The sequence below is a fragment of the Lasioglossum baleicum genome, chromosome 9 (assembly GCF_051020765.1).
Source record: "Lasioglossum baleicum chromosome 9, iyLasBale1, whole genome shotgun sequence".
Classification (NCBI taxonomy): domain Eukaryota; kingdom Metazoa; phylum Arthropoda; class Insecta; order Hymenoptera; family Halictidae; genus Lasioglossum; species Lasioglossum baleicum.
The window spans coordinates 3,564,522-3,582,394 of NC_134937.1; the positions used below are offsets into that span (position 1 = coordinate 3,564,522).

Sequence of the window (17,873 nt, forward strand, 5' to 3'; positions counted from 1 at the left end):
ACAGTATTCGCTATATTCTAAAAGGAAAAAGTTGTTCAAAATGTCAATATCTATAACATATTTAAATTTGATCAAAATCGGAGTGGGCAGTACTTTTCTGTATAATTACCAAAATTTCAAGTCTCCAGCTCATCGAGAAGTTGGTTTAAAATCAATTGAAAAATTTGTACCGAACAAACAGACAGACAAGAAAGCAAGCGAATAAAAACGTAGTAAAATACTATAACATTGGTCAGAGCGATGTTCTTTCTGAATCAACGATTCCAAGCACAGCCACCTGGAGCGCATAATTCGCTGTCAACAGTTTGCCAAAATGTCGAACTAAACGCTAAATCCCTAGCGAACGTGGCCGGTGTTCGATACATAGCCTCAAGAAAGATTAAATGGCCGTATATCCGTGTCATATGTACCAGTGTTCGTGCGCCGAGCCGAGCAAATAAAGTCTTTCGAACGCAATCAAATCCATAATGAGGTATCAGGGTAATTGGTATACTCCCACGGAAAATACACACGGCACAATTGCGCTGTATCGAAGACGGCATGGAACACAGTTCCACTGGTAGCTGCGATTTCCGTGGGATTTGTGGTTATTGTCTCCGTTCTCGCGGCGCGGCGCGGCGTGGGCGTAGCGAGAGATGCACAGCAGGCGCAAACTAATTCTTGCCGCATTGATTAACGCGATACGAACCGACCGCGATTGTGTCGCGTCTGAAAAGACGCATTGTCATCCTTCCTGTCTCTTGGAACCGTCGAAATCGCGCCCTCCTCCCCCAAGTTTGGCACACGGAAAACCAGCCAGTTTCACATGGGATAATCTCGTGGAGAACTTTTTCCCTGCGCCACACAGTGGTCCGGATCGGGAAATTCAGTGACATTGGGCCTAAAATGAACTTTCTCGTATCAATATCTAATCAACGAACTTCCTAAATGTCCATGGACTTCGAAAATGAAGAAATTAGTACAATTTAATAAATATTATAGTTGTAATAAACATTGAAAGCTGGATATTTTTCACGTCAAAAATAGCTTCTCTTTAATGCGGTGCCCCGACGATCCTATCTATTATTTTCTTTTCCTTTTTTTTTTAATTGTAGAGCAGAATTTTGTAATAAAAAATCATGTCTTGTACTTCTTGGTCATTAGCGACGACTGTGTGCTTCGTTGGTTAGATTTCATCTCATAGATCTGCAGACTTTATGAATTTTAGTAAATTTTCTCTGGCTCGTTTCGATTTAAGATCGTACTAATTAACGTAAATACTCTATTTAAAAAATAAAGGTGAATGCAGTCCGAAAAATTGGCGAAGTTCTATCTGTTTAAGAGAGTATATCTTTAAAGTTTAGCCAAGTTTAGCTTTATAACAACTTAGAATATTTTTAGCACACCTTCCTTAAAAGGAAGGTGTGCTAATAATCCCATAAGAATCATTTCCCGTCGCTGACTATGTACTTTGTAAGTTATGAATGATTATTGCATCGAGAAATTTGGCGACTCTTGAACCATAAGAGATATTGGGATGAAATTTGCACTAAAATTCAGTAAATTCATCAAATAATTTTTTAACTCGTTGTTTAAATTGTATTGTCTTAAAATATTATGTTATAATAATAATAATAATGTTCTCCATCAGCAGCAAACGGAGATATATACAATATTGTACAAACTACTTTTAATGAGCGATCCTTATACATTATCTAGCATGCGACTAAAATCGTGTACCAAAAACAATTCGAAACAGTTATACTAAATATTTGTTGTCCGAAACTTCGTGACTTCATCTTTTAATGCGAGACACATAACCGAAGAACCTAAGATGTAAATGTTAACTCATCAATTTGAATGAAAAAACATCGAAAAGTAAGTGTTCACTTTGTCATTTCATCGATTTTTATCACTGTGTCAGCTTGACACAGAGAAACAGATTCAGTTCGTGATATAAGGGACGGATGAGGGTTGAAATTGATGCAGGAAATTTTTATTTCGCATAAATATATCCGCAGTCTAATTATAACCATAAAAATTAACGCGATGCGATTCGCCCGCGATTGTCTCGTTTGAATGAACGTATTGTCGCCATTCTTGTCTCGTGGAACCGTCGAAATCACGCTGTCAACTTCGACATGGTAGACCAGCCAGTTTCATCGGATAATCTCGCCGAGAACTTTTTCCCGCGTCAGCTACGAGATAACGAAATATATCCCGAAAGACGAGCGTTGCGATAAGCCAGCGAAACTCTCGGATGCCGTCCGGCCTGGTCGGCTTGTAGATTAAACTCGAAACTTCTGGGAGAGCGTCTCGCGTAATCCGTTTAATCGCATTATTAGTACCGAGACGAGAATAATATGAGTTGATAATGTCGTGTACGGCCGAGCGTGTGATTCAATTTCGACAAGCGAACCCCTCGGAGGGTACCAGTCGCGATGAAACTCCGTTCTCCGCGTTTCTATTGCGGCCACAGTCATCGCTATTGTGTATCTGCACGCTGTCCCCGAGCATGGTTCTTTCACCTTCTCTTTGCTCGAACGCTGAAATGAAATATCGGCCCTTGCCGCAAATACACTGGGACTACGCGAAAGATACGTACATAAGTTGAGGTGTACGGTAGGACATCGTTCGTTGCACGGAACGAGACCGAAAATGTGTGCAAATATCGAGTTTGTGCAAAGAAAGAGGTATGATAGTCATCTGTAGTGCCAATCTTCTTTTATTTCTTTCTACACATAGCCAACACAGAACCTTGAACACATCGTGGTAAGTGTCGCAAGCATGCAACGAATGAGGATGCCGTGCAATAAACGAGATTGTAACTAGCGAGGTTCTACTGTATACAGGGTGAGCTACCTAAAACATGCCACCCGAATACAGTAAAGTCGCGATTTCTATCCCTGAGGGTCTGAACTAGGGCTTATACAGCGCGAGTGTCCGAACCTTCACAAAAAACGCGATTTCAAAACACAAAAATCAATAAACGCATATCGCGATAAGTGAACAATTCCTTTTGCACGTTTAAACTACATTAATTTTCCAACAAATTAGATATATTAGATTGGGGAAAAAGAAATCTTATTATTTTTACGTTATCTCAAGCGGAGAAATGATGGTTTTTTTTCTCCCCAACCTAATATTTAAGCAGAGTTGAAAAATTTTCTGTTAAAAAGGACCTATTTTTAGCCTTTGAATGGCACAGCTACACTGAACACGACTTGTTGCTTCTAATGCTCGTGAAAAGTTTGTTTATAAACAGAAATAAAGTTGACAACCATGACTGGTGTCCCCAGTGCGTTAATGTGGAAAAAAGCACTGTCCCAACTTATACGGTGCCCCAACCTTTACGACAGTCCCTTATGCTTTTGAGTTCTTGGAACCATGCAACAATGAAAAATCTTCCTCATGACCACTTGACATTAAGCCAATATAAAATGAAAAATCGCTTTCTCATTTGGAATTTTTAAAGCTTTTGATCGATCAGTTGATAGGAATTTTCCAACAACTATGGCGTCCTCCTGCATTTTATTCAAACAATAAACTGAACATCATATTGCACATTCGTGCGAGAGTAAATAAAGGAGACTGTGTTGTGTGTTTAGATATGGAAATGCCAGATGAAAGACGATACTCGAATTATTATTGTAATGTTTGTTCCACGACAAACATATAATGTAAATAAAAAGTATTTGTATCAGTTGTGCATGACGCTCACGTTGAATAAATATTAAATATTAACTGTCTAGTTGAATATTAAATGTATGAAAATTTTCTGGGTTTAAAGAAATAGATCTAAATTGTATAACAGCCACAAACTAGTTTCAACGAATAATAACTAAACCAGAGTTGAGGTCTGTATTAAATTGCTACGTTAGACTAACAATTTTCAGAGACTTAATTTCCTCCAAAAATTTTACGTCTGTATTGAATTGTGTTGAGAGTAAAGGAGTTTTCGTCGGATATATATCAATATAAAATTTGCACATTTAAACTGCATTAAATTTCCAACAAATTAGATATATTTAAGCAATCAGTTGGGTTGAAAAATTTTCAGTTAAAAACGAATCAATAAGAGACACAATAAAACTTTGCAGGACATATTTTCAGCCTTTGCTTGTCACAGCTACACAGAACACGACTTGTTGCTTCTAATGCTCGTGAAAAGTTTGTTTATAAACAGAAATGAAGTTGACAACCATGACATTGGTGTTTCCAGTGCGTTAATGTGGAAGGAGCACTGTCCCAACTTGTACGGTGTCCCACCCTTTACGACAATTCCTTACATATTTTCATTACAACAGTCTCAGCTTAAAAAACAATGAATCCAACGATGAACTTTACGTGATCTTCACGCGATGTTCGTGCGACCTTCACGCCTTCATTAGTCCTTGTTGACATACCAATCTCGCTCTCCGCAATTTTAACGGGCACAACGCTTCCTCCATAATTAAATATAATGAACTAAAAGAAAGATATCTGAAGCTCAGTTACCCGCGATCCATCTCACCAGGAACAAAATCAAGAATCTTGAAGGCTTTTTTCTCCGAGTTCAGTTTACCAAACGAACTTGCTGAGAACCATCGAATCCATTGAAATGGAAAAGCTTTTAATTGAAAACTAGCCGGATACCAGGCCAGAAATATGTGTGAAGCCTTCGAAGAGGCTTAATTGATTCTGGCCGCGGGTTCTGAGGCTGTTCACCGTGGAAAAATTCGAATCACAGGATCGTCGGATGTGCGCCTGTCGATGCGCATTCTGCTCGGGGTGAACGAAAAGCAACGGAAAAAATGCTCGACCGACAATTACGGACAGCCGCGAACGAGCACGGCCGGAAACACGAGGGCTGACCACTGTCGAAGCCACCGTAGAAATTCTGCGACGACGCGACGGCTCTCTGTTATTTTTCTCGTTCCAACCACTGGACGAAGTCCGTGGATTTCTCGCAAGTCATTCCGAACCATTTCGTGGCGTGGTGGTAAACAGAGCCTGGTGTGGGTGAACCGCAAATATTGCGGACACCGAAATATGATAAACCAACATTCTTCGTGGTCAAAATACCCCTCGAACTTCGCCTGATCTGCTACTCAATATGTACAGAGTGTAAAGAAATGATATAGGGTGGTTTACCAGATATTACGAGGAAGAACGTTTATACAGGGTGTTTACCGGTGGGTAAACTTACAGTAAATTTACAGGTGGGAGAAAATTTAAGGGGTGGTTCTCGACGATAATATAAGACGAAAATGAAGAATAAAAAAATTGCGATTTCGGCTTCGTTATTTAGTTAACAATTAAAAATCCGCCTAAAATGCTGCAACACTTCTAACAAAAGTATACGTTGCGTACGTCACACAGGCGCGCGACAGTCTCGTATCAAGTGACAAACGCATGCATACCTTGGTTCTCATTTGGGGCCCCAGCGAGGTGAAAATTTTTAAAAAATCGTTGGATGACACTGAACCTGCCTACTCGTTAAAATCCACAAGGGCATTTCTATTACTATCATGATTTGAATGAAGAATAACAATTTTTAAGCCGTCGCCAAATGGAAAGCGGCTGTGTGATAATTTGAGCCGATATTGGATATATTGGAGTAAATCAGAAATCAAATTTATAAAAGGACGAATGAATAGTGAACGGTATATTGAAATGATAAATGAACAACGAAACACTTATGCTGTAAGAATTGCTGCAAGTAAACACATTTTACAAGATAATGTCGCAGTCCACGCGGTGAAAGCGGTCAAGAATGTTTTCTTTAAACATTATTCGTGTTTTGGAGTGGCCAGCAAGATCTCCAACCTCAACATTATGTTAAATGTTCTTTGGATCTAAATATAAATGGAATACCGCATTCGTTTCAGAGTGCCGTGTTTCTTTTTTAAATAAATTCGTCTTAAAGGTTTCACCGTTACCCGTCAAGCCGGTTTGTAAAACGGGTACGAGGTAAATTTTCGAACCGAATGGAGTTTGTTCCGATGAAACGAAAATTGCGTTCGTTTATCTCTTTGTGCTGGTTTCCTTTGACGTTTGTATTGCGCAAGGCTTTCTGATTTGAATAGATTCCAAGAAAATCGCGCCATTTTCATGGCTTTGTGTTTACTCATTTCATTTCCCGCCTAAAAAAGGAACAATTGTTCTTCAATTATGATAGAAAATACGTTAAATTACACGATACCATAGTTGGCACGAAGCTTTATAATTTTTTCATCAGCTGTATTAATTGCTCTTCTGTCACACAATAATTAAACGTCCGCATTTTGTGAAAAGATCTGCGATACCATTAACATTATACGCAAGTGCTTCATACTTTTCATAAAAATTCTACCTCTCTATCTGTATCTGTTTAATTATTATTACTATATGATGCAGTAAATACTACGATAATTACATTTCATGCCATGCCTCATAAAAATTAAAAAATCCTCTACAATATGTTTCACATATAAGAGCTTCTATAATACCCGTGCATGGTTATGTATTTTTATCCATATTTTTGTTAATGTGTTTTCCTTTATTTGATTTCGTATTATTTCAACACATCCGTACTTCGTTAACATTTCAACTTTTTAAAGGTATATTTCTATATGTATTCGTGTTTTCGTATTTTTTACATACCATTAATAATAATAATAGGGATTATAACATGTCGCGTATTAATACTTTTAAAAGGAATTTGAAATTTATTGTTATTTCGAATGAAAATATTTTCCATCGACTGAAAAATTATAATACACTAAAAAAATATAAAACAGTTATGAATAATAATACGCAAAGGTTTCCAAACCAATGCTCTTCTGTGTAACGAGTAATTCGTTTACAAAAAATAAAATACGAGTTTGAAAATTCCACGCATTCGCGAGTTCTAGCATTCAGAAGAAGTAGAATTGGTCTGTCATGATCAGACGCGTCAGCCGATTTCTATTCAATGCATGCGGTACTATCGAATTTACAAACTCGATTTTCTTGAGAGTGATGTGGCAAACAAGAAAATACTATTTGTTATATCTATACTCTTTTCCAAACAGAATTATGTCATACTCGGTTGTATCACACATCCTGAAATATTCTGAACGACATACTCAAATTTCGAACGGCATGTTTTCAAGACAGAGTCAGATAAAAAAGTTAAAAATCGAGGCCTTAACCATTCCGTTTTAGTTATTCCTTCTAAAACACAGGTGGGCAAAAATTTAATCAACGATTGACGAATAAATTTCTACTTCAATCGTTAATCGCAATTAACAATTAATCTCCTACTTTAGTCGTTAAAATTGCGGTTGACGATTAAATACTTATTAATCGTTAATTGTAACGTAATGTTTCAATTGTAATCGTCAATCGGATGATTGATTAATGATTAACTGCTGAAATTTTGAAATGAAATACAGAACTAAATTATTATTTTTTGTTTGCTCACTTTTGTTTTGTATTGGAATATAAAAATGCATAAACGGTTTTGTCAATTTTTGTTTCAGTAGTATGAAAAACATAAAAATATGGTTGAGTTTATATAATTATTCACAGCACTGTAAGTTGGTAAAAGTCCCATAAAAAAAGTAATTAAAAATAAAGAAGTTTTGTAATTCGATTAGTAGTGGTTCACACGGATACAACCGAGCCGAGATCAATCATCGCCGCCCTGCGGCGCGGCGTTGGCCGACAGTGGTGTGGGTAGGCACTGGATAAATTCTGGGTAGAAGGTCGCAGGAAAAATATCGTGAATTTACTGTATTAGTTTTTTATTCTATTAGCATGTTATTATTAGTATTCGTATCGAAAGATTCTCTGAATTCGCTCTGCACCTTAGAAATGAAACGAAGTGAAACTTGAAATCCTTTCAAGCACCGACACTGTTGCATTTTCATTATATAATGAGTAGACTGGGGATGTTTATGTATTTTCCAATTTTCGTCGACAAATTTGAAGAAAGTGGAATGAAATAAAATCATATTTTGAATGGAAACATCCCTTGTAGATTCAAAACAAATGGAAATTGTACAAAATTCTATCGGATTTTATATTCTAACCATTTTTGAACATTCTAAGAAGCCATAAATGCATAAAGATCCGCAGTCTAATAATTAGTACATAAAAATAAATTCTCTTGAGCTATGATACCACAATATACGTAATAATAATACTAATTACAAGTGACAAAATTTGTCCAAATATTTTTCCTACCAACTTAAACTACGATTTGTAGAGAAAAAGGAAGTGTCCGGATTCTTTTGAACGGTAGTGTATTTCGAAGTCATTAAAATGGGAGAGGAGTTTACCTAAGAACCATTTCAGCCCCTGGCTTTAAAATATTTTGCGACATGAAATTTTTAAAATTAATCTGTTTTGCAAAGGCGGCCCGAAGTGCCGCGGTTAGAATGAAAGTCGATTACGTTGCGTGGTCATCGTAGGCGCCCGGTTTCCGGTTCTTATTCTATTCTCGCGCGCGCGCAACGAAGCCGAGAGGCCGACGATCAATCACCGTGATAATTAATGATGCTCATTTCTAATTATCCATGTCCTCGTTGATCAGTATCTGTGCTATCCGTTCCATCGAACCAATTCCCCACTGTAGAACACACCTCACTCTCAGCGGCGAACGGCGGCTCACACCTTCGGTGCCTGTGTTCCCGACGGCCATAAATTCCTAGCGAGTAGAAACGGCGTCGTTAGCAGGCACCGTCGAAAATTCGTGCAACGATTTTTTCCACGAAAAACAAAAAGAAATAATGTTAGTCGGTGACGCGACAACGTACGATCCCGACGCGAAATACGCGGGAAAATCGCGAAACAACGATACCGCTTGTAACTTGATGAAATCCCGCAAACACACGCACACACACATGCATACACACAGTTCCCTGAAACACAGCTCTATACATCATTTTCGTACAGCCGCGTTTTTATTTTCTTTCCTCCTTTTTTTCGCTTTCGTTTCCTTGAATTCTTCGCTTCGAAGTCGGCTTAACGACGCGCGAGCAAAAACCGGGCATAATGACACGTGGAACGGCGGAGATTTGAATTTCCCAGCGTAGACACACAGCTCGCGGAACGTTAATGCACGCGTTATAAATAACGTCAGGATATTTCCATTTTTATTGTAATAGTTCGGAGGGAGATTCGATCGCTGACCGAGTTCGAACTTTTCGGGTGATCAGTGTTATTTCGCCGACCGGGAACAATGCGACTACCAAGACTACCGCAAGTACAGTTCCAGGACTGTCTTCGAGGAGTCAGAGTCGATGTTTCTTCGAGTTTGTTTGGCACTGTCGATCGTCGACCCTATGGGTTTCTTTTGGAATGGGTTTGAATCACCGGAGACTGTATATTGGATCTTCCAAGGTCCACTTTAAATTTTAGATTTCTATTCAGTAGTGCTGTGTGTGCAGTTGCAGATTTAGGCATGGACTTTATGGTAATAAAATCAAGAGAATGGAAGCAATTTAAATTAAAAACTTCAGAAAAAGTGTTAGAATCAACATTATAATAATAGTTAATTTAAATAAACGTTAGACTTTGGTATATGATTTTGAGAGATCATTAAGTGGCATCTAGTACCGGACACAGTAAAACTTACTAACTTAACCCTCATCCGTCCCTCATTTTACGAACAGAATCTGTCCCTTGGTATATAACAATGTAAATAGTCATTTTTCGATTTTTTTCAATACAAATTGATGAGTTAACGTTTACATCTTAGATTTTTCGGTTGTGTTTCGCATTAAAAAAATAAAGGCCACGAAGTTTCGAGTAAATTTACCTACAAATAGCAGAACAGTATAACTTATTTCAGGAAAACTGTGTTAAATTGACACGAGAGACGGATGAGGGTTAACTTGATACCGTTTGAGCATAATTTACAGTGATTATAAATGTAATGTTAAATATCTATGTAAGCCTCGTGTGCCCATTTTTGGCAGTTTGAACATTGAATCCGGTCTTTTTCGTTGCTTTCCAACTTTGTATAATAATCTTTTACGCAGAATTTCATAATTTATCCGAATTTGAGAAAAATATTAGACATGAAAAAGCAAAGTAATGAAAAACCGATTAGAACACTGTATGTCCACCAGGAAACCATGCAACTTGTGTTATTTATCAATTATCTAAGCTCGTCATTTCACGAGATTCACTCTGCACAGTTAATGTTCGATATTAGGGGCTGTTCGGCGTTAACCCTTTGAACTCGAAAATTAATAATTTCTTCTGACCTAGAATATTCCCATTCTGCATCACTTTTTTCATAATATGCATATTAAACTGATCAAATTTACTCATGTACATAATACTCAAATGTTTAGTAATTTATTTGATATAAAATAATTTAATAACGTAACAATTCTTTTACATTACTGATATAGCAATATGTATTTCGTGGTGCCTCAGAGTTGCTAGTCGAGTGCTAAGGGTTAAGGGAACTCCCCTACTTGAGGTCACGTGGGTTAATTGGCTGAGCCCCCAAACAGTGTTAGCACAGGGTCCGAAATTAAAGCTTAGCCGCTGTGTATGTTAAAATAAATACTACAATTTAGACAGATGTATCATGCTAATGTGTTGGAACATACATACAGGGTTGTAACATGAATACGTTCGATTATGTTCAGTATCTCATTTTATCTATTGGTAAAATATACACAGAGTTACATTCAATCAATTGAATAACTTCTGGTTGCAAGTGGCTTCACTTCAATCACAGTATTTAGAATGATTCATGACTAGACTGTGGATTTTTATGCAAAATAAAAATGTTCGGCATCAATTATATACAACTAAAGTTATATAAAAACGATTTCCTCTCTTGTTAAAATTAATAAATTTTATATTATATTAGAAGAATATTTTTGAGTTTCTTTTAGCTATTATTGTTTTGTGTTTTTCATGAATGCATGAAATCCGCTTATATTTGCAACCGAACGAATTTATGTTACAATTGATGAGGAGATTTCAAATTATATATAAAAATGTTTCGATAACGTACCAGATGCTTCATAATCATTCATTTACAATTTGTATAAAATTATATTCTACAAGTATGTCAATTGATTACTTAAGAACAAACCCATTTTTCAACTACAAGAAGTGCAAAAGGATAAGATTGGTTTTCTAAATTCTTTTGTCATGGTTCCATGTCACTTTTATATAGAATTTTTAGTAAAATCTGCAGTTTACTCGTATAGCATGCAAAATCATGCAATTAAAAGCTAATCGATTTAAGCACAACTCACTTTGGTATACTCTTGTTAATGAAAGAAATGTATATTTAGTGCGCCGGAAAATTGGCGTGGTTTTCGTAGCGCGAAAGCAACAGCATGTTTTATTATCTCTGTGTAGACAAGTGCGGATTGTTTCACCGCTAACGCAAAACCTTGTAGCGAGCAGATTACACGTTATTCTTGGTTGTCTCGTATATTATCATTAATGACACTGGGATGCCGTTCTCATAGCTCATTTCCAAGTCTCTCATCCCCTATTCGGAAGTTATCGAACCACTTTTGTCCGGGATATTCACGTACGCAATTAGTTTCGAATGATATATACAATAATAAAGAGCTATTTTACTAGGTTCAAATTTATGATGTTAAAAATGTTGTCTCCGAAATAAGCAACTCATCGAAGCTCTTTTTTGAAAATAATATTGGCCAAAACACCTTACCGTTCTTATTATGATTTAAAATGTTGTCTGATTAAATTACATTTTACAAAATCTAATTATTGCTTTTAATATACAGAGTAATTATCACCTAAGTTGACCATCTTAACCCCTTGCCGTATTTTAACCAGTAAGATTCGTCATGAAGATTTTAACAAAGTCTAACAAATATGAATGTTATGTATTTCTTTTTAGATGTAATAAAGTTGATTCCTTTTTAATCAATATTTAGAAAATCTAAATTTTCCTTTCCTTTGTATGACAATTTTGAGGATGAACACGTTTTAATCGCTGTAACTGTAACGAAAATGGCGCGGCAAAGGGTTAACTATCTCACTGATTTTTTTATGATAGGGAAAAAGGCAGAAAAATGACTGTACCATTATTAAAAATATTGTTTACATTATTAAATATTTTGGTATCAAAACAATTGCAACAAATTTAAGGGGGTTGCCTCTCGTTTCCAGGATTGCAAGGGTGCAGGATGCGGCTTTTCACTTCTCGATAATGCAAAGATGGGATTTCTCAGTAGTCAAAAACGCTAGATAAAAGATCAATCTAGGCCGCAATCGCCCTCAAAAGTCCTATTTTTACGCGTACGAGGTGTAATTTGCATTATTCATAAGCATAAAGCTGCGCATGCCCTATTTTCGTAAAGCTGCGACAGCTATATGAGGCCGAATAATGCAAATTACGCCTCACAAACGTAAAAATAGGACTTTCAAGGGCGATCGCGGCCTAGATTGATCTTCTATCTCTACCGCTTTTGACTACTGAAAAAACCCATCTTTGCATTATCGAGAAATATGAACGTGCATCCCGCACACTTACAATCTTGAAAACGAGCCTACCCCTTAATTACTTACGAGGTATTATAATGAAATGAAAAGCATAGTATGGAATGGAATTATTCTAGGTCGGAAGAAATGTTTAATTTTCGAGTTAAAATAGCTCCGAGTGCAAAGGGTTAATAGTGAATGGTAAATTTTTATCTTAAAGGCACAGACAACAGAACTCACAACTTTCTTAAATATTATATACGATATAAATAAGAAATACATCACAATATTGTGAACTTTTATACAAAATAAAAATTTTACACATCGATTTCAAGACATAGGACTTACGTATTAAAGTTCATGGTTCCTTCATTTATTTCAGCGAGTTCATTCACCGATTGCATCGTCTTTAACACTAGGTTTACGGGACCCGTCAAAATGACGGGCTTTAATATTCTTAATTTGCAACTATTAGGATTGCAAAGAAGCTACCCTGAGGAATTATTTACCAAATTTTATATCTTTGGGTATATATTATTGGAAAAATGGCCAAAAATTTTAGTGGACACATGCTTGTTATGTTTATTAAATAATGTGATATTTCTAGAGCTCCGTAAACCTAGTGTGAACGAAGTCTTGCAATAACACTGTTCACACTGTATGAAGCACTTTTTGCCAATTTGTTTGCAATTGCTATGAACGAGGTGGACAGTATGACTAACATTACTAGCCGTTTGAAGCTGTAATATATCCTGGCAGATACGCTGATATATTTCCCTGCAATTCGCAAGCGCTACGGCCGCCATCGAAATATGTAATGATCGAATTTCGCTTCGCACTCCGCGCTTTCATAATCCTCTTACATTTTCAGTTAACTAGGTCGACGGAAAATTATACGTTGTTGCATTCGCAAGTATGCGTGTGTATGTGGAAACGTGGTTACGATGAATTCAGGAATAAATCGAAAGCCGATGTTGATGGAACAGGGATCAAAAATCCATCGGAAATTAAAAAGTATCGTTTGCTATCCGAATATTCGTCCACGGAACAAGTTACATGGTATCGAGTCTGAACTAACGGGAGTGGTGAAATCGGTGACATCAACACCAGGTATACAGAGCTCGAAAAATGTTCGTTTTACTCTGGATAAGCACCATTCTGATTTTTAACGATTCTTAACATTCGACTGCGGATTTTATGCAATTACAACAAAAATGTGTAAGTGCAATTTAAAACACTAAAAGGAATGACAGAATTTAAGAATGTCGATATACTATGTTCAACGTGTATTATTAATGAGGAAAATAAATTTGTATTTAGCTTCCGTAGCCGGCAATTGATGCTTAAACATTTCATTTTGTATAAAGATCCGCAATCTACTTACAGCGACTCGGATTAATATTCGGACGTTCTAAAAAAGACGATAACTTTTTAAATATTGTACTATACGATTTGAACTTTTTTGGGAAAGCTAGAGCAATTAGTTTACCAGAGGATGTGAGAAAGAATTTTTTCATCTGCACCCCAAATATTGTTGTTGTTTCTAAACTTTGAAGTTCAATGGGGCGTACACGATGTCATAAAAATATTTATTTTTATGTCATTTTGTTTAGAGAACTCAAGGTCACCTTCATTATTATATACGGGACTACTACTTCTTTTTAAATACCTGCGATCATAGTCCCTTTATGAATTTAGTGACTATAATTACTCAAGGTCACAGACACGAAACGCATAAGATTTAAAAAGATTATTTTTCCTAGATATTTCAGTTGTATATACATATTTTTCTTCATGTTCTTTCTCAACTTTTCATTAAATCTTCAGTCTTTCTCACATATACTGGGTCCACTTATAGATTACGTCTGGGTTAGGTTAACCTTCGCAAGGTAATGTGGGGTCTCAGAGACCCCAGATTTAGATTTTTGAAAATTATTTTGATATGAATAAAATTAAATCTGTTTGTTTACTTTTTATCCTGTGTTATTCTTTATCCCAAATTTATTAAAAACGGGGCTATTTATGAAATTTATTTGTCGGGGTCTAAGAGACCCCACCTTGCTATTTATGTGTCACTAGCTTTTGCCCGCGGCTTCGCTCGCACAGAAAACCGTTTAATGCCCTCGGAAATTGATATTGTTTCTCCATAAAACCTTTTAACCCCCCATTCATCCCTATCATTCCTCATACAAACGTTGCAACCCCTTTTCACCCCCTTGGGGGTTGAATTTCGAAATATCCTTTCTTATCCCTTGTATAGATCATAAAGGAAACCTCTGTGCAAAGTTTCAGCTTTCTAGGTCCAAGAATTTAGCCTGGGCGTTGATCAGTGAGTGAGTGATTGAGTCAGGACTGCATTTTTATATATAGAGATTAGACTTTACATTGCGAGGGTTAATTTTACGTTGTTCGAACCATTGAAAAGCGATAATATTGAAATTGCATTTCACCAGTAAAGTCCTCCGAGTTGATAAATATTTCAACAAAAGCACGTTTCATATTTTATATATTGACGATAGTTGATTTTGCAACATCATATTTTCGTGCTGGATTTGTTGCGCATTTTGCACGTTTAACTTTTTCGGTTGTAACAAACATGTTCTGGTATTACAAAAAACAACGGAGATATTTTCGATATAAGTTTTAGATGCCTCACCCTGTATATTGGGATCGTTGATGAGTTACAGAGTATTATATGCCGCAGTGGAAGGTTACGTCGAAAGGGCTGTATTTCGAAGATCCTCCGACAAGAATATTTTAGAAACTGATCCTTTATTCGTGTCTGATGTCATTTAATAAGTAAAGAGGAATACCTAATAGAAAAGAAGATCATGGTAATATGGCGACGGTATCCGTGGAACCTGTTCGCCGGTAATTTCCATGGAGGGTACGGTGTGAGCTGGTGAAAGGGAGGGTTGGTCGGGGGTGAAATGGGGATGGTAGTTGTTCCAGGGTAAAGAGATCGAATTATTGAAAGAAGAGTTATCTCTCATGCCGAGGCTGAGTCGATCACCCCCGGCTGGATTTGCATGTTTAATGCAATCATGCTAATCGATGAAAAAGTTTCATCGGCACAGGGGGCACGGTGGTACGAGCTGGAAACGATCGAAGAATAAGGGGGATAGGATTATGAGGGAAACCGCGCGGCGCTCTTTGAAGGCTGGTAAGCATCCTATAACCGCTTTGAGGAGGACAGTTCGGTGCCCAAGGCGCGCAGGAAAGAAGAACTTTTCCGAATATTCACGTCGCAAACGGGCGTACTAGCTGGAACGGGCAACATTTAAATTCATGGCAATCAGATCCGATTGAAAAGTTCAACGTGACCTCAACTTCTCGGTAGTTATCGCCTGGGACGTGAAAGAAATGAAGAAGAACGCGGAGACCGGATCCGCGACACGTTATAGGACGAACTTACCCAGGAAACCCGCTGCGATCGTTTGAATAAAACTTCTTTCTACCGAGATCAAAATAAACAGGTGTGCCTCTGGTTTTTAAAAAAATTCGAACTCGTATGTCTCGTTTAAGAAAACATCTCTGTAACCACGGAACTTTTATGTGATGAAATGTTGTCTCTCAGAACATTTTTTTTTAGAAAGCGTTCTCTAATGGAACTGGTATTTTAGAATTTGTATAATGAACATTTATTTTTAAAATATTCCTTGATTTTTATACAATTTAAGATGAATTATCGCTAAACACATACTTTGCACCCGGAGCTATTTTAACTCGAAAATGGAACATTTCTTCCGACCTAGAATATTTCCATTCCCTATGATTTTGTCAAATACCTCATACAATACCTAACTATTCAGTAACTGATTAGATACCGACATATTTAATCATTTAAACAATATTTTGAATAATGGTACCGAAATTTTTAGTGGCACCTTCCTCTCTCTCTCTCAGAGTCACCATTCGAGTGCTAAGGTTTAAAGATTAAAGTCATATAGTAATGTCTCTTACAGTAATTTCTAGATAGCGGTTCTCTATGTACAATAAAAATTTTTCATACCGGAATTGCAACAAACTGGAGTGACATAATTTTTTCCGTTTTGAATCTAAGTGCACGGTAGTGCACCAGCCAAGTTCTCGCACTACCTCCTTTTACACGAAACAACTTAGCCGTTCTTTAGAGGCTTATAACTCGCCGCTGGAGGCAGATGGAGAGATGTAATTTCGTACACTTGTTAAATGCTATCATGTCTCAATATTGACAAAACATTAATCTTCCAACATTAGTAGGTTCCGAGATATAGGACCTCAAAAATCGCTAAATTTGTCACTGACTGACTGACTGACTGACAGATCATCAAAACCTTTCGGGTACTTCCCATTGACCTACAAGCTTGAAATTTGGTACATAGGTCCACCATAACAAACACTCAAAGGAATAATTATCAAAGTTTGAAATTTTACACCTTAAAGGGGTTGTATTAAAAAAAAAAAACGTTACGAAATAGGTTATGTATGGAGAAAATTAAATATGCCGCTTTTCCCATAAGGAATCGTGTAAATTCCGGAAACAATCATCTGCTCTCTTCAAACGTCCGTACAGCGCCATTCGAGGTAGTGGCAAAAAGCTCAAATTACGATAAGGTAGAAAATGAAACTAAAATTATAACAAAAAAAATCTAGGTAAAGTTGGGTTCTAATTTGCCGGTTAATCATTGATACCTACTTGATAATTGATGAAATTTCAACAAAAATTGATGAAAACCCAACAAAAACATCCTGTAAACAGGAGCCAAGTTCCTGTGGCCGTAAGAAGTTGTGAGATCAAAGAAAATACGGCCAAGTTCGTTAGTTTAGAAATACCTCTTGCATTACTGAAAAAGCGTTTGCAAAAATTAGTTTAAAAGAACGCTATTTAATTTTGAATGAATTACATGGAGTGCTAAATTATTTAAACTTGGCCATTGCTTTTTAAACTAATGGTCATAAAAGATGTTAGGTAGCGGCCAAGTTTGAATAATTTAGCCCACCATGTAACTCATTAAAACTTAAATAGCGTTCTTTTAAACTAATCTTTACAAACGCTTTTTTCAGTATTGCAAGAGGTATTTCTAAACTAACGAACTTGGCCGTATTTTCTTTGATCTCACAACTTTTTACGGCCATAGGAACTTGGCTCCTGTTTACAGGATGTTTTTGTTGGGTATGTTTAACAGGTTGAAAATATAATATTATAACGGTATTTTTAAATTCTTCTAATGTCTGATCGAAATTCTGAATAGTTTGTGATCAGTTTACCATTTAGAAAGACTATTCGACGCGAGGGTGTTGCACGATCGGTTCGACGCAAGAGGAAATACAAAACCGTGTCCTTGGACTCGGTGTCCGTTAACTAGCCTGTCGCGTTCAATAATGGCTTTCCCTGATACTTGTCAAACTCCGCTAATTTGGCTATTGTTCAATGGACACGATGTATCCCCGCGTCGTCCATCTATTATTTCATTTTT

At 36.8% G+C, this 17,873-nt stretch overlaps 1 protein-coding gene and 1 long non-coding RNA gene across 3 annotated transcripts in view; both read left to right on the plus strand.

Annotated features, from left to right (window-relative positions):
- Positions 1–17,873, plus strand: part of LOC143211768 (dipeptidase 1) — a 342,491-nt gene that overhangs the window by 12,776 nt on the left and 311,842 nt on the right. The window lies entirely within an intron of this gene.
- Positions 1–17,873, plus strand: part of LOC143211769 (uncharacterized) — a 138,865-nt gene continuing 120,992 nt past the window's right edge. The window contains exon 1 of the long non-coding RNA XR_013009528.1: positions 1–17,873. This exon is cut by the window's right edge and continues 27,551 nt beyond it. This is a non-coding gene — a long non-coding RNA (uncharacterized LOC143211769).